The sequence below is a fragment of the Ceratotherium simum genome, chromosome 25, assembly GCF_057802395.1.
Source record: "Ceratotherium simum simum isolate JZ-2026a chromosome 25, ASM5780239v1, whole genome shotgun sequence".
Taxonomy (NCBI): Eukaryota; Metazoa; Chordata; class Mammalia; order Perissodactyla; family Rhinocerotidae; genus Ceratotherium; species Ceratotherium simum.
Genome location: NC_141924.1, coordinates 25207481 through 25233388, shown reverse-complemented (window position 1 = coordinate 25233388; position 25908 = coordinate 25207481). Strand labels below are relative to the sequence as shown.

Sequence of the window (25908 nt, the reverse complement as noted above, 5' to 3'; positions counted from 1 at the left end):
TAAGCCATAATTTATATTCTTAATGTTGTTTGGCATTATTTAAGCACAATGAACTAGTGATTAAATTAAATCCTTGAGTTTCCCGTATTTTTCTGACAATTGAGTTCACAGTCCAAATGTGAAAACTAAAACATACCGTAAGGCTAGGAGTTTCCTTAGAGAAAGAAAGATAAGGTAGCACACCATGATCAGGAACCCATGGTGTATAGTTAATTACCATAATCTCAAGGGTTTTAATATCAGTCATCTTTGAAAATACTGGATTTTCAGGAACTATTTCAAGAAGGATATGAGTTGCCAAAAATTTGAAACATGGAAATCAAATAAATTATTATAAAAATGCCCTCCTATATGGATTTAGAAAATAAACACTATTCTTATGGCTCTTAATATTCACCATTAATTCAATATTCATTATTTGCCTGATTTTGCAGATTATAGGAGTCTCACTAGTTGTTTGTACATCATCAGCTAATCACATCACAGTCCATATCATTTTGGAACTTGTATTTCTCGTCTTTTCTTTAAATGGCTTAAAATATTTTCTAGGCATCTATGCCAATTAAAAGAATATATTGGTAAAATAGAATGCGTTTTAAGAAGTTATCTTATTGATATGTATTTAGAGATGTTGTCTAAACGCAGCCCATTTTCCTTGCTATTCAGGCCCACAATGCAGCAGAGTTGGTTTTATTGTTTTCACGCCTCTTTCCAATGCTTCTTATACTATTTTAAAGGACCTCTAATTCTAATGATTGATGGCTAACATTTATTTTCTATATGCTAGTCAATGTGCTAAACCCTTTACCTTTGTTTTCTAACTTCATCCTTTCCATGACACTACAAGAAAGGCAGTATTATTATCCCTGCTTGTAGATGAGGAAACTGAGGCTTTGAGGAGTTCAATAACTCCCTCATGGTCGTAGAGCTGGCGAGCAGCTAAGTTGACGTAAAACCCAGGTCTTTCAGGTGCTATTCATTCTTCTAGTCATTCAACAAATATCATTGAGCCTCTATGAAGGCCTAGGCCTGCTCAAGAAGTTTAGAATAAAGCAGTGGATATTACAGGCAAGCCTCTGCCCTTAGAATAGGAGTTGGCAACCACCTTGATATTTTCATCACATTATTCCCCTCTGCATCTATGGATTCCCCAGAGCCAATAGAAGAACATTTTAAAATTTCGAAACTTCTTTAGATTTCTCAAAATGTGGCTTCAGTTTTTCTTTCCAACCGTATTATTGCCTCTTTCTAAATAGGAATTTTCTACGCTGGAAGGCTGATCTGTTCATTGCCTCTACGAAGTTTGTTTTGTATTTTCTCTGATCATTCCTGCACCTGAAACACTTTGCCAGTGCTTTCACAATGCCTTCCATCCTTCAATGCCTGGGTCAAAGCCCACAGCTCCCACAAAGCCTATCTTAGAAATGAAATCCTAAAATTATCTTATTTGCGTTGATCATTTGACACCTGACATTTGCAACAACTAAGTGATTTGAGGCTAGGTAGCATTTCACATATTTCCTGTATCCCAGCTGCTTCGATGTTTGTAGATGTGCCCAATTGACATGTTGGCAAAGAGCTCAGGGAACCAGCAGTAAAATAAGAGAAGGGAGTAAAAAAGGTAGGAACTTTCTTACTCTCTTGGAAGAACCGCCCCCCTCCCCCGGCCTAGCACAGTGCCTGGCAGAGTATGCAGTGAATATACATTTGAGGCTGGGAAGAGGGGAAGAGAGGTGAGAAGGAGGGAGAGACTGACAACAGGAGGGAAGTTATCAGGGAAAGAGAAAATAATATTTCTAAGTTTATAGCCCAGGGCCTTCAAAGATCTTTAAATATTTAATTAGGGTCAGAGATCCTATTATGGAATGTATAGATAGACACGATAATCTTTACTTTCAAATATATTTTTGCTTCTTTTAGGAATAAATTGTCAGTCTTATCAACATTAATACATTAGATATAGAATGAACTTTCTGGTATTTCTATCAGAAAGTGCAATTGTGTTATGTTTGTATATGTTTTCTATCACTTTTCGGGCCCAGGATGCAGCTGGCTCTAAGCTGATTTTTTCCTTTTATGCTGTATATGATTATTTCTCTATGCCCTGGAACATTCTTCAGCATCACAGAAATGGCTGACTACCCCTTCCTCAAAAAGAGCCATCCTTTTAACCATCATAATAAAACACAGTTTTATTAGTTCATACTTCATGTTGGATTTTTTTAATAAAAGCCAAATTCAACATTCAAAATCCTAGTGCAAATCTCCTCTATCAATAAGCAGCCTCATGATTAATTTTATTTATGTTTTTTATACCATTGTAGTAAAAAATGTAGTCTTGAAATCTCAAGAGAAATCTATCTGTCTATATTTGTATGGGTTCTCAAACCAATAGCTTAAGGGAGAAATTTTACCTCATAGGAAAATCCAGGTGAATATTTCTCAAAGCAACTACATCTGACCTCTGCTATGGAGCTATTCTACTGACTGTAGGAGCCAGGGCTTGTATACATAGATATGAATCTAGAGCTTACTTCAAGGAGATATTACTCATACATAATATATATGTAACATGTACTAATTTTCCTGGGTGAGGCAAGCTAGAAAGGTTGCACCTTGAACCAGAGAACATGATAGCCTCAGTGTACCCTACAATTTATATGGGAGTGCTCTGCCGAAGCAGCCCCATTCTTTGGGAATCCCTGACTGCTAGAGGAGATAAGTGAGGATGAAACTTAGGCCATGAGGCTGTGAGCTATATCCTGCTTTTAAGAATCAAGGAATATTTCTGCACTCTATTGGAATAGCAGCAGTTCAACAGTCCATGAGAGTTCCAAAAATGAAACTGCTCCAAATGCTTATCTCATGCTGTGTTGATGTCGGTAAAATGCAGAGGATGAGCTTATCTCCCCTTTAACCCTAACTTTCTATGGTCTTTTCATTTTGACATTAATTTCAGGCATGAACCTTGGCACTTAGCTACAGTGTGTAATTGTTGGTATCTCGCTGCCACCTGGGTGCACAATGGAGAACAATATTTAGCCCCTATGATTTGCCATAAGAACACACCACATGCAGTTGGAAAGGGAAATATTTAATCAGCCAGTTTTCTCCACACAATTCCAATCAGTTGAGTCGGTTGAAGATTTTATTTTCTCTGAATTAACTGGTTGTTTTGTCACTGCAAAGATAAAACCTTTGGCTCCCTCTCAAATTCATATCATGCAAATTTGGGGACATTGCGTATCAATTTGATGTGCAAACAAAAAGAAGATATTTTCAAATATGCTAAGTAACTCATTATGCATATTTAAAATATGCTTAGTAACTCATTTTGGTCAAATAATATTTTTCAAAAAGTTCCTTGAGTCCTCTGTTTTGTTGGTTGGCTGTGGAATTAATATATAAAAGGCTGTAAATGACGCACGAATAATACCATTCCATTTTTAGGCATATAGTATGATGATGCTGTTGATCTTTAGAAGAAGTTCCATTTGGTGACATTTACAAAAATAGTTTCACGTTAGCAGGTTTTAATTTTAATTTTTAAAAAAATAACGAGAAGGATATAACTTTCAAGTGACGAGGAAGTCACCTAGGAGGCGTGTACTTACGTAATGGAAACATGAAACATACCTTGCCTCCCATCTGATGTTCTGCTTATATTCAGTCCAGGGAAATAGTTTTGACAAGTAGGAAAATGGTATAAGAATAGAATTATCCGTATAAACAGGCAGCATATCGTCTTAAAGATTGAGATCTATTTTTTAAGCCTGGTGCTTTCAGAGTGCTAGAAAGATTGGAATCCAGAGTAGTCTTTATTTTACTTTGATCCTTCTAATTCGAAGCAATGCGGTGCAATCCAATCCACTTCAATTCACCTAGTTACTCATTGGATTTCTAATATCTATGGCCATTTTAACCTTCTCTAGTCAGTTATCTGTTTTATGGTATTATTTTATTTTATATATATTTTTTGGTTAGGTAAATATAATAGGAAATGTTGGTACCTACGGCAAAGAATTTCCAGATCTTTACCACAGAAAAAAATATTTTATTTTATTTTTTAAATTATTTTATTGAGGTCACATAGGTTTATAACATTGTGTAAATTTCAGGTGTACATTATTATACTTCAGTTTCTGTATAGACTTCGTCTTGTTCACCACCAAAAGTCTAGTTCCATCCGTCACCATACCTATGTGCCTCTTTACCTCTTTTGCCCTCCTCCCACCTCCTTTCCTGAAACAAAATATTTTAAAGAGTTCAGAATTTCTGCATCATTTGGGGCATTTCTATTCTAAGTTGGGTAAAAGTTGGTACAGTATATGATCCTTCTAACTCAAATGGTATCTCTTTTACTCAATAATCATGATCATTGTCATAAATTTGAGAAGACTTCAAATTATTTATTTACTCAATTATTCAATTGGCTCTTTTTCCTTCATTATCTTGTCTGACCAGTGTTGCTAAAGGCACTGTGGAGGATTTTATAAAAGGAGCAAAATATGATCTTTCCCTCATCAACTATAGTATAATTGGAAAGAGAAAAAGAACTCTAAAGAACTAATTGGATAATGTAACAAAATTACTCTTAGCAATCATACTTCAGTACTGTGAAGGGAGAAACTATTTCCTCACAAGTAGAAAGCAGTATTAACAATCAAATATAGCTGTTTGGCTCAGAATATTGTTTCAGATTATTTGTTGTGAGAACGATAATGAGAACATTCAGAATAAAGGCTAGTTCTTGAAAATGGATTTTGTAATTTCCAATTGATTTCATCAGCAAAAAGATTTTCATTTCACGAGGACAAAAAAAATTAACTGCATCACGTGGTTAGTAATTAATTCAACTGTCCAAAGCCTGCAAATACCTTACTTTACTGACTATTTATAATAAAATACGTGTGTGTGGGAGGTGGACTTTACCATTGTCTTAATTGTACTTCACCATATTCTTCCAAATTTGGACACAAATGTAAATTGAAATGTTTTTGAAATGCTTCAACTTTCTCAGTATCTTGAGAAGACAGGCTAACACATTCTGTGCAATGGAAAACTTTTCAAAGCTGTCTTTAGCAACCTCCCTGGGTGTGTAAAGCCTTGCCCATAGCTTCACTCCCTGGCGGAAATATTACACCATTCACCCACATAGATAAAAACACTATTCCAGATAAAACCTAACATTAAGCAAAGAGCTTTGGGACTGGGTCAATTCTTAGTTTCTATCTTGAATATAAAATTATAGAATTTTAAGGAAAAACAACAACTTCGTATGTATGTTGATTATCATTTTCCAAAGCCAAGATTAGCCAGCCAAAAAATTTTGAAACTTTACTTAAACAGCCTTGAGGTTTTTACCCTTACTTACATTGAGAACTGTGTGTTGAAAATCCCAGTAATAACTTAAGTATTCTCTTCTTTTATCTGGTGGAGTTTGTATTTTGTAACATAGAGAGAAGCCTTAGCCATTTCTGCCTTCTCCCCTCAGGGAAGGGAAGAATTGGATAGAAAAATGCACACCCCATTCCTAGCAGAGATCTCTTATGGGCTGTATATGGCATCCACTGAGCAGGAGAGGAGAGATGTCCCGTTATTAAGGGGCCAGCAGAGGGTGTAGCAAAGGACTAATTCTCCTGCATATCCTATTATGTGAATGGACTTACACTAGACACATTATGGGGAAAATCAGTTAGAAGGATACCTAATGAGCCCCACTCAGAGAATAGATAGCAGCATCCTCTCTGGAATGTAGCAGCTCTCTATTCTCAGTGTCTTTGGGAAGCAGGGTTCACCATCCACCTGTCTAAACAGATAACGAGAGCAGAGACACTACACACCTTCTCCCCGTGACTTGGGAATGCCTCTGGTGCCCCCAAATAAGGAACTCTTCTCACTGCTGTCTGCTCTGAGCTGCATTTCCTTCTGATAGCCATTTGCAGGAGACACTTTTGAACTCCATGCAATGTGAAAGGTATGGTTGAGAAATTCTTCAATGGGGTTTCTCCCTAACCCCCAGTAGGTGATTTGGAACATGAAGATTAGGGACTTAGAGGCATGCTATCTAGCCTACCTCTAAAACTACACATTTAGGCTCACATTATTTGAAGAAAAATTAAACAAATCAAAAAAACTTGAGAAGACCAAAGTATTCTACATTAGGGAATATGGTAAATGGTTAAATTTGTGAATCAGAAGAGATAAAAAAAAGAGATCAAGTTTTTGTTGAATTACAGATTCACCTATTCTCAGTTTCACTTTCACTTGCTAGATCGTGATGTCCATTGTCTTCTTAAAATTTAATCTTAGCACCATACCCTAAAAGTGAGTACATTTTAGTGTGGGCATCCTCACCTTGTTCATTCTTTCAGGGGATGGCACAGCTCTTAGGTACATCTCCAGCATGCTTATTCATAACAAAATAACTTGAGCGTAACTTGATCATTGTCATCCAGGTCTTTCCCCCAATAAAGTAGCCAAAGTATTTTGATTAATGGTGTTTCTGATTGCAAATACAACTTCTTCTGCTTCATCGTGAAATATTTAAATATGAAATCGAAATTCTAGTGCTACGTCCACGTCCAGGAGCACAGAGCCTTTTTCTTGCACCTATGGTTAAATCCATATCTTGTTAGTAATCAACACGTCAGCTTTTCAGGATCATGTTCATTGTTTAGGCTATGTTGACTAGTCATAGTTTCAGTCATTTTTACATTTGAGTTTAGTGCTCTGTGATTTGAATATTTTTTGAAAGTCTACTACTCTAATATTTGAGCACACACTTTGAAGAAAGCGTCATTAGAACGCAGGCATCCTTGAAGGAGTATCAGGATAGCATTTGGAGAATCTTCTCAGCTAATGTCTCCTTTTCCTGTTCATTTTGGGGCTCTAAGTTAAGCAGCAGCCTTTGAGGCAGGAAGGGTATAGTCATTGTAATCAAAGCAAATTAAATTCGGATCTCAGAACTGCTACCACCTTGGACCAATTGTTTAGCACCTTTGAAACACAGTTTCTTCTTCTGCAAAATAGGGGTTATAATAGCCATCTTACTAACATTTCTTGACCATTTTCCACATGCCAGGCATCATACCCACATGGGCTAGGAGGCAAGTACTATTATTATCCACAGTTTACAAATTACCACACTGAAGCTTGGAGAGGTAAAGAAAACCCACCTAAAAGCACACGTAGTTGTTAAGTAGTGGGGTTGGTTCTTTTATTTCCATAGAATTTGTTTTTAGGAAAGGACTTGCAGGGTCAAAATGTATGTACATAATAAATGCAGTTAGTTTCCACAATGTCATTTAGTTTTAAGCCCTTGACTATGAGAAGCAGTATTAAAGGTATAATGTATATTTCACCATGGTGCTGCACTGCAGACTGTGCTGTTTGCGAGTGTGCTTTGTAAGTGGCTGTGGAGAGCTATATGCTGTGAGAGCTGCTTTATGCCTTTCTTCTTGAAGATAGTGATGGTGCTCTCATCTTGATGAGCACAACTCCTTTTCAGGAAATATTCTGTATAAATGGCTGTTGCATGGCATCAAATGCTGGTCTACAAGGCAATTGTTATACCTTAGACGAAGAGTGGATGCCATTTCCAGAAGAGCTTGACATTCTCAGGGAGGAGTTTTATAGCACTGAAGAATTTTATATTTGTGATTTGTATGACTCTCGATAAAGAAAAAAAATGAGAATTATTTACCAGAAATTTAAAACTTTCATTCTCTTGTGGCTTTACCTGCTGCCCATTGCCCATTCACCAGACGCTGCTACCCTCAGCTTCTCCTGCTTCATCTGCAGGCTCTTGAAGTCTGTGGGACGCCCGAGTGTGTAGAGAAACACGGAAATAGCATAGTCCCTTTGGTTAAGAATAACGTGTCAGTTTTCTTTGCTTGCTTTTGTGTGCTCTCTGGAGCTCATCCATGCATGATGTTCCAGTTGACTTCAAAGGCAAGTCTATGGTTGGATTAGCGCCACAGGACAGGCAGCAAGGTAAGAAACAGGCTTAGTGCTTTTAAGGCCCGCTGGGGAGCTGATCGAGCCAAGCTATGTGGTTACCAAGACAACCTATTCATTTATGTCCTCATGGAAGAACAGGTTAACTTGCATAATACTTTCTATTTTATCGTCACTATTAAAATCATTGCAAAAATGATGACTAGACAGTACTCAAAAAGGTTGACTTATAGCTATATAATTCCTGCACTTGAGGAGATTAAAGTCTAATAAAGGAGATACAGTGTATACTGTATACTCCAATTTGGAGTGAGAAAATACTACTAAGGCATGAAACATTGCAAATCATGGAATAATTTTAGGTATTAAAAAAAGGGATGGTGTAAAGAATAGTGAGTGCTTGAGAAATTACAACTACGGTGTGTTTGCTTTCCAGATATTACCAGCAAAGGTAGATTCTTACAGAAGGCTAGAGCCAGGCATTGCTGAGGGAAGGAAGGGGGCAGACTAGATGAATTGAAGACATCATCACAAACTTAGGGCACACTTTGGGAGAAGGCTCAGTAATGAAAGAGGAATGGGTTGATGATGTGGGCTTTGAGATGGCTTGCCAGAGAAGACTATGGCAGACTGGCCAGGGTTGGAGACAAAGCAGATAGGGCAGGGTGAGGTGCCCCCTGGGACTGAAGCTAGGAGAGCCTAAGATATAAAACATCAACATGGAACCCAAGGAGGAAGTGGAAGTGATGGGGTCCAGACAAGCAGGGAAACAACTCTAGCAGTTCTGCCATGTATTGACAGTAGGCTTATTTATGAAGTCTGAAAGCCATATAAAAACAGATGAAGAATCTTAATTTTCAGAAGTCAGAGGACCAGATAAAAGAGGTTAGCAATTGCCAGGTCCTGGACTGAGACTGTAAAGGAGATGTAAAAAGAAGGGGGGATAAATTTAATAGTTGTGAAGGAAATAATTAAACAAAATAACAACAACATCAACAAAATCCAACACCATAGGAGAGTTCAGAAACAGTAAAGGATAGAAAAGAATTAAAAATTGTTTGAAGGTTTTGCTTCTTTGATGGAGAAATTACAGATAGAGCAAGACTGGGTGAGGGTATGCAGCAAATCCTAGAAAGAGGACCAAATATACTTATTCCATGTTTTTTCTTCTGTCCTTGGAATAAAGAAGAAAGAGAATAAGATTATTTCCTTGCACTTTGATTTATTCCATTTTTATCCCCAGGATCAAAAAGTATATGATAGTTAAGGTTATACAAAGCTAAAAGTACTTTTTAATTTCTGAGCCCCCACACATCAGAGTTCTTGGAGGTCATTTCATTCGGCGTTGTCTGGGGAGGCACTGCAGAGAGAAACTGCTGTCTGTGTGGTGACCAAAGGCACAGACTTTGTATTACTGAACCTCAGATTGAATCTTGACTGTGGTTATGTTCTTCTAGTGAATAGAGCAGAAGCAGAAATGAATCATTTGTCTCCAGAAATTGTCATTCTGACTTTGCTTTTGGAGGCACTGGCATATGTACTGTGGCTGGAACAAACCTGCTTTGATTTGTCATCAAACACTTGGGATTGGACTTTGAAAGGGAAGAAAAATATTGTGTGATTCAAATGAGCTTTTCATTTAAAAACAGAAAAAACTGTGTGTCTAGCTATCTTTTCTAATTATTACCAGTAGGTATTTCTCTCCCAAGAAATGTGACATAATTTTATCACCTTGGAATTGCTTAATATTTGCTTCACTATCCACAAAATATATTTTGATTTAATTTCCTACATCTTAGAAAATATAACAGGAGTATTGGTCGTAGTTTTTTCTTGGCTGGAGATTCTGGAAGAGGAAACCATCAAGTGGAAGCACCTCATTTCACAGTTATAATGAAGGCTGAACTTGGTGAAGGGACTTGTTTAAGGTCACAGGGCTAGGTAGTGACAGAATCAGGAAAATCTCAAATCTACTCATATTGAGATGAGCCTGCTTTAACTATACTGTGCTGTCCCTTCCCAGTGTGGGGGATTCTGAACTGTAGAAAACTAACTGCACATATAATTGCCAGCTACCAATAAATCAGATCTCATGTTTGATGTCTCATGATGTGCCCACACTTCTCTCCAAAAAGCATTATTATAAAATAAAATATAGGCACTCTGGTAATGACTGACAGGGCTTAAATAGGAGGTAAAGAAGAGATTTTTAAAGATAGTAATTATTTAAGAAAAAAATCATCTTTTCTCTGATTTCCTCAGGAGATATTACAAGAAAATTATGAATCTGACTCTATTTTATTCCGTGTTTGCTCGCCAAAGCACCCACCATCCTAGGACCAGGGTAAATTGCCCAGAAAGTTTCCTAAATGTAAAAGTGGTAGGAGAACAGAAAGGACAAATGGAAGAGGAAAGGAAAGGCTGTGTGCTGTCGTCTGGGTTGGCACTCAGACACAGATGGTCACCTATTCAGGTGTATCAAGTGTATCCTGTGTTTGTCCTGTCCTAAAAGTCCCCTCCCTTGTTCTGGCTTCTGTCCATCGTCATTCTGATCTCTCTTCTCCTCATCACATTCAGACCTCTTGCAAATTTGATCTATATGTACTTTGTGCATTTCCTTGTCTCCACTTTACAGTTCCCAGCATCTGGCACCTGCATTTACTTCATAACTGAACTAATGATTCTTGAATTGCTAAATCCAGTGGGTTTTTTGGGTGTTTCCTGGATCTCTCTGCACATTTGACCCCACTGATCACTCACTCCTTAAAGGTCTCCGCTCCCCTGGTTCCACGGCACCATTTCTGTCAGATCATCCTCGAATTGTTCCTTCTGTGTCTCTTTCATGGCCTTCTCTTCTTCCTCCTCCCCAGGATTCATCCTCAGCCCATTGCTCTTCTCACCCTACACACTCTGCTTCTGTGCTCTCATCCACTCTCATGATTTACAGTTACTCATAAATTTTATGTGTAGCTCACATTCCCTTCCTGCAATTCGGGCTCGAATATCCAGCTGCCTGCTGTGTCCATCAGGCACCCTCCAACCCAACACGTGTGAACCAACATCCTCGTTGTTCCCCTTAACCTGGTTTCTCCATCTGCGTTCTCTCTATCATTTTGTGGAACCACTGTTCACTCATTCACCCGAACTAGAAACCCAAGGGTCATTTCTGGCTTCTTTTTTGTTGTTTTCCACATCAAACCCATTAGTAGGACCTGCTAATCTTCATCCTAAAAGCTTGAATCTGGCTATAATGCCCATCATTACTACCACTATTGTAGTTCAGAACTGCTGCCACTTGCTATGATTTATCTCTTGCTTGGGGCACCATTTAAATGTCCTTTCTTCCACCAGCCTTGTCACCATCAATCTACTTTACATATAACCTAAGGTAAACCTGCCACTTGCAAACTTAAAACCCTCTCGTGTGTTCCTGCCCTGCTGGATAAAGTCCAAAAGAGTCCCAACTTAAATTCTAGCCCTACATACACTACTTCCTACCTCTCTCTAGTCTTATCTGTAACAATTTCTTGTTTTAAACTTTGCTCTTCAGCAACACACAACAGCTGCGAATTCTACACATAAACCATATTATTTCTTTGCTTTTACTGTCTCCTTTGCCTTTAAGTCACTTCTCACTCCTCTTCCCCAACCCACTCGTAGTCTTCCTTTAGTCAACACAAGTGTGTCTCTTGTGTTGGTTATCCTCCAAAAACCTTTCCTGTATATGTCTTGTCACCCTCCATCCCAACTATCATTAATACCCTGTGCATATTCCAGTCATTGCATTAACTATATCATTTTCTAATTTTTATTTTTATGAGCTATACAGTCCACTGACAGCTGTTAGCAACTTGTTAGCAACTTATTTCCTTGAGCTAAATTCAGACATCTTTGGATAAGAATTTGGTACAGAACTGGAAAGATCTTTCTCGGTTCCACTGCTGACAATTGAATTAGGAAGCTGTTCTTTTAAGGATATGTCTATATATATTTTGCCTTTAATTTAATTTTACCTTTCATTCCTTCTAAACAATAACTGAGTCACAAATATACAGGTATCTTTATTTTACCTTCTCCCTCAACATCCATACTTTACCTATATTCTATCCCCCAAAGAAGCTGAAGTTCAGAAAAGATTAAGTTATAGGCTTGCACAGAACACCACAGTTAGTTTAGAAATGTCACGAGAATCTATTTTCTCAATTTCCAGATCAGTCCTCTTACTATTTTAGGACTTTGCTTCTCTGTGATTTTTTTAAACACCTCAAGGTATATTTTATGTGACTTTTATTCAATCACACGCCTAAAACATGGATTTTCCAGGGTTGTCATGGTCAGCTACCATGCCAGAGAAAGGATTTTAAAGCTTTATTTATCCACATTTCAGATATAAATTTTTCATACCAAGAAGTAGCACATTGAGCTTTGCTGTGCCCCAAAATACTACAAATGCTATTTGTAGATAGAGAAGAGTGAAGTTTATTTTTTGTTAATGAAGTGCCAAACAAGCCCAGGCAACTTGCCGGGCGTGATGACACTGGAGCATCTTTGGCAGTACGCTGAGTAGCTCCATCCGTGCAAATGTTTTGCAAAAATTTAGCTTAGCAATTTTTTTTTTTTTTTTTTTTGGCCAGATTCTTTTCAGAATAGAGTTGGAACATACAGGAATTGGGGCAGTTCTCACAACGTGATAAACATTTCCAAAGACTGGTTAAGTAAGCTCCATTATTATCCTAATCATTCAACTCAAGCCTTTCTTTCTACCCCCACTACCCACACCAAAACTTCAGCACTTGACCCATATGGGTGTGAATGAGGTGGCAAAGTTCAGATTTAAAAACATTGCTTGTCAAGTCCCTCCATTTCTAATTTATAGTCCCTCTACCTATGTTTTTGTTTTGTTGTTAGTGCCCTCGGTTGAATTCTGACTCCTAGTGCCCCTGTGCACAGCAGAGTGGAACCTTGCCCCGTCTTTTTGAACCATCCTCTCACCTTCCGGTGCTATATCAGACAATGCGCCATTGCTATTCATAGGATTTTCATGGCCAATTTTTTCGGAACTGGGTGGCCACATCCTTCTTCCTAGTCTGTCTTAGACTGGAAACTCCACTGAAATCTATCCACCATGGGTGACCCTGCTGGTATTTGAAATACCAGTGGCATAGCTTTCAGCATCTCAGCAACATGCAGCTGCCACAGTATGACAACTGACAGGACAGGTGGTGTGGTTCCCTGACCAGGAAACGAACCCAGGCCGAGGTACTTTCCACCGAATTTTAACCACTAGACCACCAGGACTGGCTGACCTGTGTTTTACAATACTATTTATTCACTATTTCTTTTTGTCCTTCCTAGTATTAGAGAGTGAATAAACACACATTCCTTAAGAAATCACTCTTAGGATATCCTACAAAAATAGATTCCCAAATTAAAACACCAAAATGGAAAATGGACAAATATACTATTTAATTTTAATTAATGTATTCTCTATTGTGTCTACGCACGTCTTCTCTTGTGGCTCAAAAGCAGCCATACATAATACATAACCAGATGAGCGTGACTGTGTTCCAGTGAAACATTATTTACACAAATAGGCAGCAGGCTGGATTTGGCTCACTGGTCATAGTTTGCCAACTCCCCACTTAACTCATTACTTCTGACAGGAACTCTTTTATTTTGATTTTTAAAGTTGTGGACATAAAGATTCATGCTTACTTTTATAATGAGTAGAATTTTAGGTTACATCAAAGACAAGCATAAATTCTTCAAAGGTTAGAAAATATTAATAATTTTTAAGATCTCTTCTATACTTGAAGTTACTGCTTGTACAATTGTAAGTTTCCTGAAGGGAGTGAATAGATGTAATTCATCTTATGTTCTCACCAGGACCAAAGTGTCTGGTTCGTGGTAGACGCATGTTTTCAAACAGACGAGTGAACGATTGAGGCCCTGTATGCCAAATGATAAGTCAAGTTGATCGTATTGTAGACAAAATATCAGACCCAATTTTTAAGACTTTTAGTTCTTTGTGCTCTGTTATTTCAGAGGATCCCAGCTTAGCTGCTCTGATAACAGGAATAAAGAATAGTGCCGTTGCCAGTGGGGAAAGCAGTGTGGACTTCCGCCTGAGCCCACGTTCTGAAATGGCTCCCTGTGGGGGTTTATAGGGTAAGCGTGTATGGATAGGCTTTTGGTAAATAGGGTACAATTTTTTCTCTAGTGCTTTAAGTCTATCCCACTAAAAACAGTAAAGAAACCCTTTTAGCCGTGAATACGGGCTGAGGAGCGTGATGTATTTACTAGAATTTTTAGCTCCTTAGATTTGAGGTTATCGTGGACATGGTGTCCTGGGTGAAGTACTTGTGATGGGAAAGTGGCCATATGCCAGGAAAGGTGCTATTTACATCAGTTAAAATTACCTGTTCTACAGAACTCTGTGAATAGTATAGATAGTAGTAGGCTCGGCCACAAAAGACCTAAAATTGCATTCAACATTTCCTGACTATAGGAGCCATAACTTATATTTCTTGTTTCTTTAAAAATTAGTTATAAAAATAATAGTAATCCTACTGAAATTTAAAGAGTGAAAAGGAACTCTCCCTCCTCCTGTCCCTCGCTCCCCAATTCTACTTCCCTTCCCGGATAGAACATCTATTAACAGGTGGATCTTTGTCTTTTTATGCTTTTTCTATATGTACTTGTCTGTGTGTGTGAAAGCTAACTGGGACCATATTATTATGCTTAATGTTTTACAAGTTGCTTTCTCAGTATATATATACAGTAATCATTCCATGGTAGTTGATGTAAATATCCCTCATTGTATTTATGAAAGAAGGGCCTATTATATAATCACTCTATACTTTTCTCCCCTCCTCCCTGTAAGCACTGTGCTGTGCTTATAACAGTATTCCAAAGATGCTTGTATTAGTTAATTAAAGAGATGAAAACAGCCCTTTCCATTGTGGGGAATGAACATCTACTTTTATTAATCTAGTTTTACTTTTAATTGGTTCGCAGATGATTGTTGATAGCCTTGTAGAGTTTTATAGCACTCTGCCAAATGTGTCCTCGGTTCTTACGGTGGCATATTTTTGTATGACTGTGTGTGTTTATAATTATACAACCATAAGGCCTCATGCCCGCACATGCATACACATGCACATATGCAGGTTTATTTATTTCAAGGAGACAATTCAGATGGCCAAGCTCAGAGTGGAGCTCACTATGATGTGTATCTTGCCTTTTGTGACAATGGCATCATAACAGATATAGTGTGCAGAGGCAGAGCTTTCAGAATATTCTATCATGCTACAGTAATTGCTACATGCTTTTAGCCATGTTAACAAAGAACATCTTTAACTTTCTATGTGCAGAAACCTTCACATCTTACTCTTCAGAGATAACTCAACTATTTTTAAAATGTCCAAATTCACTTGCAGCTCTATTCTCTGCAAGATCTTCCCATCTATTCCAACTGTGTCAAACTCGGACAAAAACAGAGGAAAACAAGAATAGGCTATACATGTCACTCATGTTGGCTGAGAGATAAGCTGAGAAAGCAAAAACTGGATGATGGAGGAAAAAATACCAACATTTGAAAAAGAACTCTTCTCTTTCAAACTATATATAACTTATCCATTGTAAATTAAGACTATTAATAGTCATAATTATAATAACACTTTACTTTTGCCCAGTGCCATATAACTTACAAAGTCTTCCTCAAGTTTTAATTTATTTCATCTTTTTGTCAGTCTCATCAATTAGTCAGGACAGAGCTTATTATTTTCTCCTTATTTTCCACCTCTGCAGTTACTTCCTACTGCTCTTTCCAAACTTGGTGCATCAGAGTTGAAGTAGCACTCCTAGCCTTGAACACCATCCAAAAGTCATTGTGATTGGGCAACGTGCTTGGTGACATGTTAGAATGTGGACATTTCTGCTGTGGTTAACATCCCCTAAGAGAGAATAAAATCATTGAAAAGCTCAGGTCAGATAACTTAGAATTATGGAGGTGAGGCTACTTTTTTGAAATAGAGATATGTGGCAGTATTAAAAATGGATAGCATGGATTAATTCCTAAAATTTATTCTCAGTTGTATCATAGAGTCATCTGGATTCCATCCATTTGTCTAGTAAATTAGCCACTGATAATCATAATTATGACCCTTAGGCACGGTGAGACAATGAAATGCCTCCTGAATTATTAAGAAGTGTTAATTTATGTCTACTCTGTATGTAGTTTCGAGTATTTTACTGCGTTATCATTCCTTGAAAATTAGTCACCGGTATATATGATATATACATAAGATTAAATTTTAGTCATAGTAATATATCTTTAGAAGAAAGCCCTGTTCCTAGTGTTGAATAAATATGATTATATTTTATATGTATTTTTCCCCCAGATTTCTTTTTTTTTTTTTTAAAGATTTTATTTATTCAGTTTTTTCCCCCCAAAGCCCCAGTAGATAGTTGTATGTCATAGGTTCACATCCTTCTAGTTGCTGTACGTGGGACTCGGCCTCGCATTGAACGGAGAAGTGGTGCCTCGGGGCGCTCCCGGGATCTGAACCCGGGCCACCAGCATCAGAGCGCACGCACTTAACCGCTAAGCCATGGAGCCGGCCCTCCCCCAGATTTCTGTTTGATGTCTATGGTCTTGACTTATTTGGTCATTAGCCACAGGTCGTTATTTGAGAAAAATAATGCCAAGAATTTGTACGATGCTTTATTATGAACTAATACTTTTGTTGCCATAAACATTGTTCAATTTATTATATAAGCCTCAAAAGGCATTATTACCAGCGTTTTATAAAATAAGCCCCAGGGACCATAAGTGGTTTGCTCAAAGCCACACGGCTAATAAGTGGTAGTGAAGAAACCCAATTCCATCTGTCCAAGTCAAGAACTTTTTCCATCAAGCCACAGTTATCTCAGAAATTCGTCTCCCAGAATTTGTGTCAGGAGGTTTCAGCCGGCCGTGGGCCTCTCTGCTTGTAAGCCCATCTGGCGGAGTTTCTTTCTAAGACTCATCAGAGGAGGTAACAAAAACCAGCACGTCAGAGATTCAGAAAATTTGTTGTAATTCTGATTATCAGTGAAAAGGGATAACATCCCCAATATTAGACTGTGTTCCATCCACCTGGAGAGGTGCATAGAAAGCATCATTTTGTAGGGAGATACCTTTATTTACACTACAGTACAACCAAGATTGTGATTGATAGAGCGGGACCCTTTCTAGTAGCTTTTACCATACACGAGAAAAGCAAGCTTTGAAAGGAAATATAGATGTGGGCATTCTTCATTTACTTGGATACAAAACAGATTTTCTGCCTTTGATGAAAAGAATAGGCAGTGCCCTTTCTAAGCGGAAAGTGTGAAATAAGAGAGAGCTCAGAACGCAGGGTTTTATTATCACCTCCAGCTTTTTTTTTTTTTTCCATTCTAATCAGAAACCTGTTTTTAAACAAGCTGCCCTGATATTCATAAGTGACACAGAAAAGTTACTGCCTTGAACATGCTCACATGAAAAGTGGCACGAAAAGGTAAGGGACACCTAAGGAAGAAGGGCCTTCGCCATTAATAATCATCTGTAAGGAACAAACAGTGCCTGGGAGGTAGGCTGGATTCACGGAAACAGAAATGTAAACAGTACGGCAGGCGTCTGCTTTTTCATGAGATGTTGCTGATGCTAATTGCAAATTTCCAAGTAGAATAAAGCTGATAACAAAGCCATCCTGTGTTCATCCACTCTGGAATATTAAAGAGAAATGTCCCTTGTATTTGTTAAGCCACTTACAATTATTTCTGACAAGTGAAATATACTGGGAATAGAGAGGATAGCAGAAGGTTGGGGGGACTATTTTTTAATGTGATGTCAATCATCAAAGAGTTGAAAGAGTGGCACCAGAAATGACCATTCTTTACGTATGACACTGCCACTTAATAAGCCAACAGAGAAAATATTGAAAGGAATTCTGTCAACATTCTGGGACTAGTGTAATTTTGAACAATCAGGCATAATAGGAAGATCAGGCTTGATGTCATGCTGTACAGCTTGTAATTCTGTGAAACTATAAAACTTGTGAATAAAAGGGAATGAGGGAGACGTAACGGTGGGATGGAAGTAAGGCTATGGGAAGCTTGAGATGCCAGTTCTGTCCCCTCTGACCTTACTGATATGCAAATTGTTTCATTGTGTTGAAATAGCAGACGTGAAACAATCAAGATTTCCTAAGAAAAAAAATCTCCAGTTCCCCACAGGAAAAGATAAGTTTTGCATTTGGAAAGTCTGAGAGCATCTGAAGTGATGTCTTATTAAAATTTGTGATCAGAATTAATTCACGTTCATTTCGTTAAGAACCAAATCACCTGGGTTGAATTTGTACGGGGAATCATAAAAAAAGGATAAGGAGAAATGACAGCAGGTCTGCGGAGTGGCCAGTGAGGACCACTCATAGATCTGATCTTTTTGTTTTTCTTTTTTTAACTTTCCATTTGGTGTTTGGGGATTATTTGGTGTTTGGAAATCAAGGTCATTTGTTGGCATTTGTATAGGATATGAAATACGTAGAATCCTTTTCAAAATCAATCGAGTTAAAGAATTTAAATGACCTTACATGAGACACATGCATGTGGCAATAAGAAAAAATGAGACTGCCACAAAAAAATAAGAGTTTTGTTTATCGAGGATAATTTTGTGCCTGGCACTGTGCTCAATTGACTTAATGATGCTTGCAGATAGAAAGCCTACGCGCCAGGTAACTTTCCCACAAAGTTGCTGAACTTGTCCGTTTCCTGTGCTACAGATGGCTCATCATCTCAAGTAACAAACCAGATTACACTGTAGCTCCTGATAGCCCCTCTTCACCATATCCTCTCTGTTGCAGAATGCCGTGAGCATCTCTTCCTTATGTCTCTATTTGTCTAGATAATTCCCAGTTGAGGAACTGACATCTCTTGCCAGTAGACATCATTGTGTGTTTCCTGGCCTTTCCATTTTCCTTCTAATAATTGAATTGCTATCAGGAAATTTATTTCTTCTCTAATACTTCAACCACCTTCTTCTACCTCCATGAGTTCTAACCCTAGAACTGCCCCTCACTCGATGATATTTTTGGCAGGTGAGTATTTCTGGGACACACCATGCTCATCTAGAGAACCAGAGCTGATTATTGCTAAAATCTCATTTCAGAATGAAAGTCTGCTGGTGTGAGTTTATGAGTTCACACCTTCTGAACCTCAAAAGTGGTGAGCTTTCACAGGAGTGGTTGTAGGATTAAAATCGAGACGTCATGTGCTTTGTCTCACCATTCCATTTTCTGTCTACTCTCTTTATACCAGATTAGGCTACACACTGACCCCTTTATTCAAAATTTTAATTCTTGACTAGGGTGCAAATTTATACAATGCTTCCTTCCCCTCAGGATTGCCAAAGAATATGCGATCTCTGAGGCACTGGGAAATGAGGTAGAGGTTACCCTTCTCATTGCCAGCCCCTTGGGGACCAGCAAGTGGTTCTCAAGTCCCTTGGTGCCTGGACCATAAAAAGGCAGTTCCGTGCATCCTGGGAATAAACAGGCGAAAGTGTGAGCTTTACTTAGAATAGCTTCTCCTTGGTTCTCCAGCTCCAGGGGGCCTCCAGGCTTCTTGCTCTTTCTCTGGTGACTGTGTCCATTTTAGAGCTGCAAGGAAAAAATGTTTCAATCTGTTCCTTTTTCTTTGTATAACACTTACTGAATAGCTCAGTGCAATTGGGCATTCAGCGAGTCATTTTCCTCTAGTACTTACATTACTCTCTCTTTGCGATGGAAATTTCTATTTCAGGTTCCTAAGCAGCCATTTCTAAGTCAACCATGTGGCCTCAAAGAGTTGAGACTTAAGCATAAGCCTAAGTGTTTAGAATATAGAGAGGAGAAGGGAGCAAAGAAAGAAACAGACAAGCCGAATGTGTGGACACTTTTACTACTGCTGAATTGCACAATTGTTAAAATTGCCTCCCTGCTGTCCAGGTCAATTTCACTTCAGTAGCTGTGCATAAATCTGGATTATGATATAAACAACAAACAATTAAGCAAGCAATCATTTTATGTTACTTAAAACCCTACCATATAGAAAAAATATGCTTCTGGCTCTTTAGGTCTGCCTCTGGAGACATTGTAAGTGCTCATGACTTTTTAGGTAGTTTTGTTATATTCTCTGATTTGCCTGTGCTCTTGTAAAATAAAAGGGAATGAAATGTGGAGCTGTGTCATGCTGAATTTTTAAAGCTAAATTGTCCCCGGGCTGAAAAGATTTCCTGTGACCACAACTGGTTTTCCTAAAATCTGTATTAATACTTTCACACCAAAATGGCAAAAATTTTGCTTGTTAGTGCTTAGCTGCAGCCAGAGGCTGGTCTAGACAAACTAAATGCAATAATAACAAGAGCACGTGTTTACTGAGTGCTTGCTACATGCCATGCGCTGGGTTAAGCATTTTATATGGATAAATTGATTTAATCCTCACCCTAAGTGGTAGTACTATTTTTATTCCCATTTTACAGATGAGTAAACTAAGTCATAGTGAGAAAAAACAACTTGTCCGACTTGCAAAAGGTAGCATCAGGATTTGACCTCAGGAGGCTCGATTCCATTAGGCTACGAATAGGTACATGCTCTACTCAGTGGCCCCATTTAATCATTTTTATTCTTGCATTTCCTTTCTTATTTGACATTTTCCACATTCACTACACATCTTCCAGAATTTACATTTTAACGGAGTAAATGGTATCCTGAAATGATGATCAGTGAAAATCAATTTTGCTTCTGAGTGCATCTAACTTATTCTGAAAGGAGATGCTGGCTCAATATGGAGGAAAATGCCTGTGAGGAAGAAGCAGAAACATAAGCCTAGGGGCCGGAACAGTTCATAGAGTAAAGCTTTAGTTCCAGGCTTATTAATTTCACTCATATAGGAAAGAAAGAGCCCATATAAAATAAAAATCTTTTGATAAAAATCTCTATCCGTAATGCCGTTGGTTCGGTTACCACAGCCGGGCAAGAAGAGAAGCAACGTAAAAGGATAGACTCTGGACCCAGACTGCCTGGAGTCAAATCTTAGCTGTACCACCTCCTAACCATGTGATCTGGGGCAAGTTCTTTGCTGCCTCTGTGATCTGTTTCCTTATCTGTAAAGGAGAGATAATAGTACTTACCTTATAGGGTTGTCATGGAGATTAAATGAGTTCATGTATATGAAGCGTTTAGAACAGTGCCTGGCACATAGTCATGTACCGTAAGAGTGTTTGCTACATCATCATCATCGTCATTATCATCATCATCATCATCATGAGGTCTCAAACATTGTGTAGCAAAGATGTCGACAGTGGTGTCATATTTAGACACTCTTAGGGCTTTCATATAGGAAAAGAAGATACTACATTAGATTTATTTTAGACAGACTTTGCTAAATAAAGCGATTCTTAGATCGCCTAGATTTATTTTGGTTTTAGAATTTGAGTGGTAATTTATAAATTAATTAACTAATGTGTCGCCAAGACTCTGAAGGTGGAATTTTGCTCCCAGTAAAAGGGGACTTAGCATCTAAGTTGCATGATTATCGAACAGAAACAGACTGACCACTATCCTGAAAATGTGAAGATGGGAGTGGCAAAAATGGGAAATAATCCTTCCTGCAAAGTCCAAGTGATTAGGGAAACTGGGGTTTGGAGTTTGATGTAGCAAATTTATTTTGGGGTGATATTAGTAGAGGTAAGATATAGCTCATAGATCAGTTCTGATAGATTCCCAGACATTTAAATCATTACTCCTGCTTTCTTCAGAGTTGGGATGGATGCTCTGTGACATCCTTTGAGGGCATCCATGGGAGTGAGAGAGGCTTTATTCCTGCAAGGCAATTTGGTCCAACTCTGCCAGCTCACTGATGGGGTAAGCCTGGCAAAATTCCAAAGGTTATTAGTGTTGTATCTATTATTTCACAGGGTGGAGTGTGTTTGGGTGGATGGAGGAGGAAGCCTATAATTTCATAGCTGTTAGTAGAACATTTCTGCTAAATCTTTTTTTATTCTAAAAATTGGTGAAAGGATCTCAACATTCAAGATGATTTGAGGCCATTGTACTCCCCAGAATAGAATGCACCCACAGTTCTTACTAAATCTTGATGGTACAAGTTGGAAGAATATAAATATTTCCTCCAAAATATCCATTACCATTTCAACCCATTTTTTTGTGAGGTCTAAATCATCTTTTTAATTATTTGAACTCGGAAGGCTTTTCCCCATAAATATAAAATCAGAGTTGTAAGATTAACCTAGACCAGTTAGGAAATAGTGTTGCATTTTACAGTCGTGCCACGGCTCTCTTGTTTAGGAAGAATATGACTTGGGTTAAACGAAACGTTGAGTTATCCACTATTTCAATACTCGTATTCATCATTGCCTGTAAAGTGTAAGCGTTCTTATTTTTTACAGGTTCTCTGAATTACATTCTCAATGACTACCATGTAAATAAATTAGAGCAACGATCATGCCGTGCTTTTTCGTCGTCATGGCTCATTTTCATGAACTGCGTAGTAATTTCGTTGCACTTGTGTAATTAGGTGAAGAAGCTCGCTCCAGCATCCATGGGTCAGCTATGTGGACTCTAGCTGCCAAAGGCGCTTCTCCTTCTGAACAGAGCGCTTTGCTCAGCCAGTGTAGACATGGCCTGATAAACAATGGAACTTCCCTCTTGAGAGCTGGAGTTTGGATTGATCTAATTCTTTAACTCAAAAAGGTGTACAGGTTTGATGAGTGGTTCCAATGCCTGTCTTTTGGTAAAATGGGAGCTTAAATTGACAGTAATGTGAAGAATAGCATAATTTATAATGAACTTGAAAGGCAGTAGCACTCACTGTTACACAAGGTAATCAGGGGACTATGAAAACCAAGTTTTAACATGAGCTTAAATGTCTGTGGCAGGGAGGCTGTTCTGGCAGGTTTATATCTGTCAGGTCTTAACACTAAACCTGTCAGAGTGCAACATGGCCGTGTCACTTTTAACCAAGATGTCACATATAGTGTGGGAAACAACCTGCTTTGTGTTTTCTTCTCTAGGATTTTACTGGGAAAAGCAAAGGTAAAAGGAATTTTTTTTTAACACTGCATTTTTATTTTGCAGATTCTCAGGCTGATGGAGTGAGTGACAGAGTGGGGTGCCAACTGTAGTTACTCTGCTCAGCACAGAATGGCTGCAGGGAATATATTCTGACGTGCCCAAAGAAGGCTGCCCAGGGTGAAACAAATACATTTGAGGTTTAAATCAGGTGTGTGAAGAATGCTGGGAACATGACTTCTTGGGTTGTTTTTTTTTTTGCATTTATTTTTGTCAAGGAAAGTGGGAAGGTTGGTGGCTTTTGCCTGCTCTCCCAACTCTTAATGCTATAAAGTACACCCAAAAGGTTAACCCACCCTCTCTCCTGGGATTTGATATACTCTCCTCCACTGCCTCAAAGGGTCCCCTATTTTATCAAAACTTTAGATTTTAAAGGCATGGTTGTTGTTATTCATATTCAAAAAGGATTTTGATTTTGGAAATACTTTAAAATTGGAAATTGAAATTTGATAGGCTTTACCATTGTCTATTTCCTTACAAAAATAAATGCTATTTGTAATATATGAGTTAACTGCAAGAGACCTAAGAAAATTGCATTCAAATTATCTTTAAAAATGTATGTTCACGTTATCTTTAAAAAGTTGTTACGTGGCTCCGAAAAATCGAGCAAAGGTAACATTTTTTAGAAAATGTAAACCACATTTCCTTACAGGATGAAGTTGTGCTTAACAGCCTCTGTTTAATTCATTCAGAAACTACACGATTTTTGTTGCTATATTTCGTTAGAAAGGAAGGAGAGGCTGTTTCTACAGGTGTCATAGAAAAATCAATACTGAGCCACGGATTATTGGATCCCATAGAACCATGGAGACTTGGGAGTGAAATTGTTCCAAAGGTGAGTGAGGGCATTGATTTTTCTTCTCATGCCTGAAGAAATATGACACAAGGAATGGAGGCTAAATTTAGACTGGAAACAAGTCTGATTTGAAACTCTGCCTTTAAAACATTGGGACATTTTTAAAAAAAAATATTAAATGAGGAAATCAAACGAGAATTTGAGCCTATAAACTTTTCTCATATATTTTTTCTTAGATTCACTTCTTTTCTCTATTTCTTTGGATACTTTTGAAAATAATTGACTATTTGACCAACATTTTATCTGTAATTCAGATCCAGTGATTTCCTTGTGGAATACTTGTGTTGTACAATATAGAACAGTCTCTCTCTTAAACCTATAACTAAGAATTCAATAGTCCTTCGGCTTCTAAGAAAAAGCATATTTACACAATCACACTTAAAAATATGAGCCCAATTCCAATCTTCCTTATTTAAACTGTGTATTTTTCCAGCTAATTTGTGCCATAATTTTTAGACACATACTTGCTTGTTTGTTTACTTGTTTTACAGTTTCTTCTAGATTTTATAAAGTTGAAAAGCTATACATAACACATTGGTTGTTTTACCGCATTGCTTAGCATTCCGCCCATGCAGGCAGACGGTGTTCCTAGGTTTGGAAGTATAAATCCCAGGGGAAGTGAGCTGAACAACATTTTATGCATCACTCATCCTATTATGAGCCCTGTGCTGTTCTATCTCTCTACAAGGTAAGAGATTTATTGTGAGTCGTCTACTGGCAATAGAAAGTGACGTATGCTAATGGCTCTTGCTTCGAAGTGTATGTTTTTGGAACTCATAATGGGGAATATAGAAATCATTTTATAAGCAAAAGAATAATTGGAACAATTTAAGTTACTCGCACATACTCTAGCATGCTCATCTGTCCCCAGGTAGCATTTGGCTGTTCTACCCTGGGACCCACATTCTGCAGTATTGTCTTGCTCATGTGAAGTGAGGTGGTAAATTGGTCATTTTTATAATGAATTTGAGCAGAGTAGATGATCAAGGAAGATAATTCAGACCTCAGAGTAGAAAATTGCCAAATTACCACTTTGCTATATCTGGGGGTAGATATAATTTGAGTTTTAATCCTTTGTGGGATCAAAAATTGATTATAAGAAAGTTAAAATATAAAATGCTAGCAAGTTCATGGTAATGTGTAGAATTAGCTTAATATTAATTTTTTCTTTTTGCTGTCCAGTGGAAAATCCTTAGTTCTCTTTTCCTTATCCTGAACTTTCAGGTTGGCTGAAACAACAATGACAAAAATTGTTTATAATCTGTATTCTAACTTTGGATCATCTACTTAATACCCTGATTCTGATTACCCAGAAAGATAATATTCTATAAGAAAGACTGTCTATTAGAAGGCTGCTGCTGTATTATTAATAAAATAACAAGGAAAATGCAACATTCTGGATGTCCCATCTGATAAGGTAAGATTTTATCATGTCATGTAAGATTAGATTACATTTTATTTTATTTATTATTATCCCAGCCCCAAGAAAATTTGCATTTACCAATATGACACAGAAACCTGTAAAATAAAGCTTTATATATATTATCTAAACTATGATCAATTTGAGGCATTTAAAGCCAACCTATTTAATATGTTTTATTTATGTATTAATTACATTATTTTTACTGTTTTTTCATCCTTTCCAGCTTAGAAAATTATAACTCAGTATGTCATTAACATATTTAAATAAAAAATAAATTATGCACATTGTAACTCTTATGGGGAAAAAGGCATACTATTCTCTGACTTTTGATGAGGTTTAACTTTTGATGTGTGAATTCTTAAATGTAAACAAACCAATGACAATGGCATACTTTGAAGTGTTCTAAGGTTAAAATGGGAAATAAAGGTTTTGTGGTAAGCGGCAGCCTTATGTTTACTGTTGTAATAATATAGCATCTGCATGAGAAGAAAAAAAGTACAAAAGACAATAGAGAGATGATG

The 25908-nt window shown here is 37.7% G+C and overlaps 1 long non-coding RNA gene across 1 annotated transcript; it reads left to right on the top strand.

Moving 5' to 3' along the window:
- The first annotated feature begins 23791 nt into the window (after positions 1 to 23791).
- On the top strand, positions 23792 to 25365 carry LOC147913756 (uncharacterized). Its single transcript, XR_015556300.1, has 3 exons — positions 23792 to 23943; positions 24540 to 24652; positions 25189 to 25365. It is a non-coding gene; the product is annotated as an uncharacterized LOC147913756 (long non-coding RNA).
- Positions 25366 to 25908: the final 543 nt, after the last annotated feature.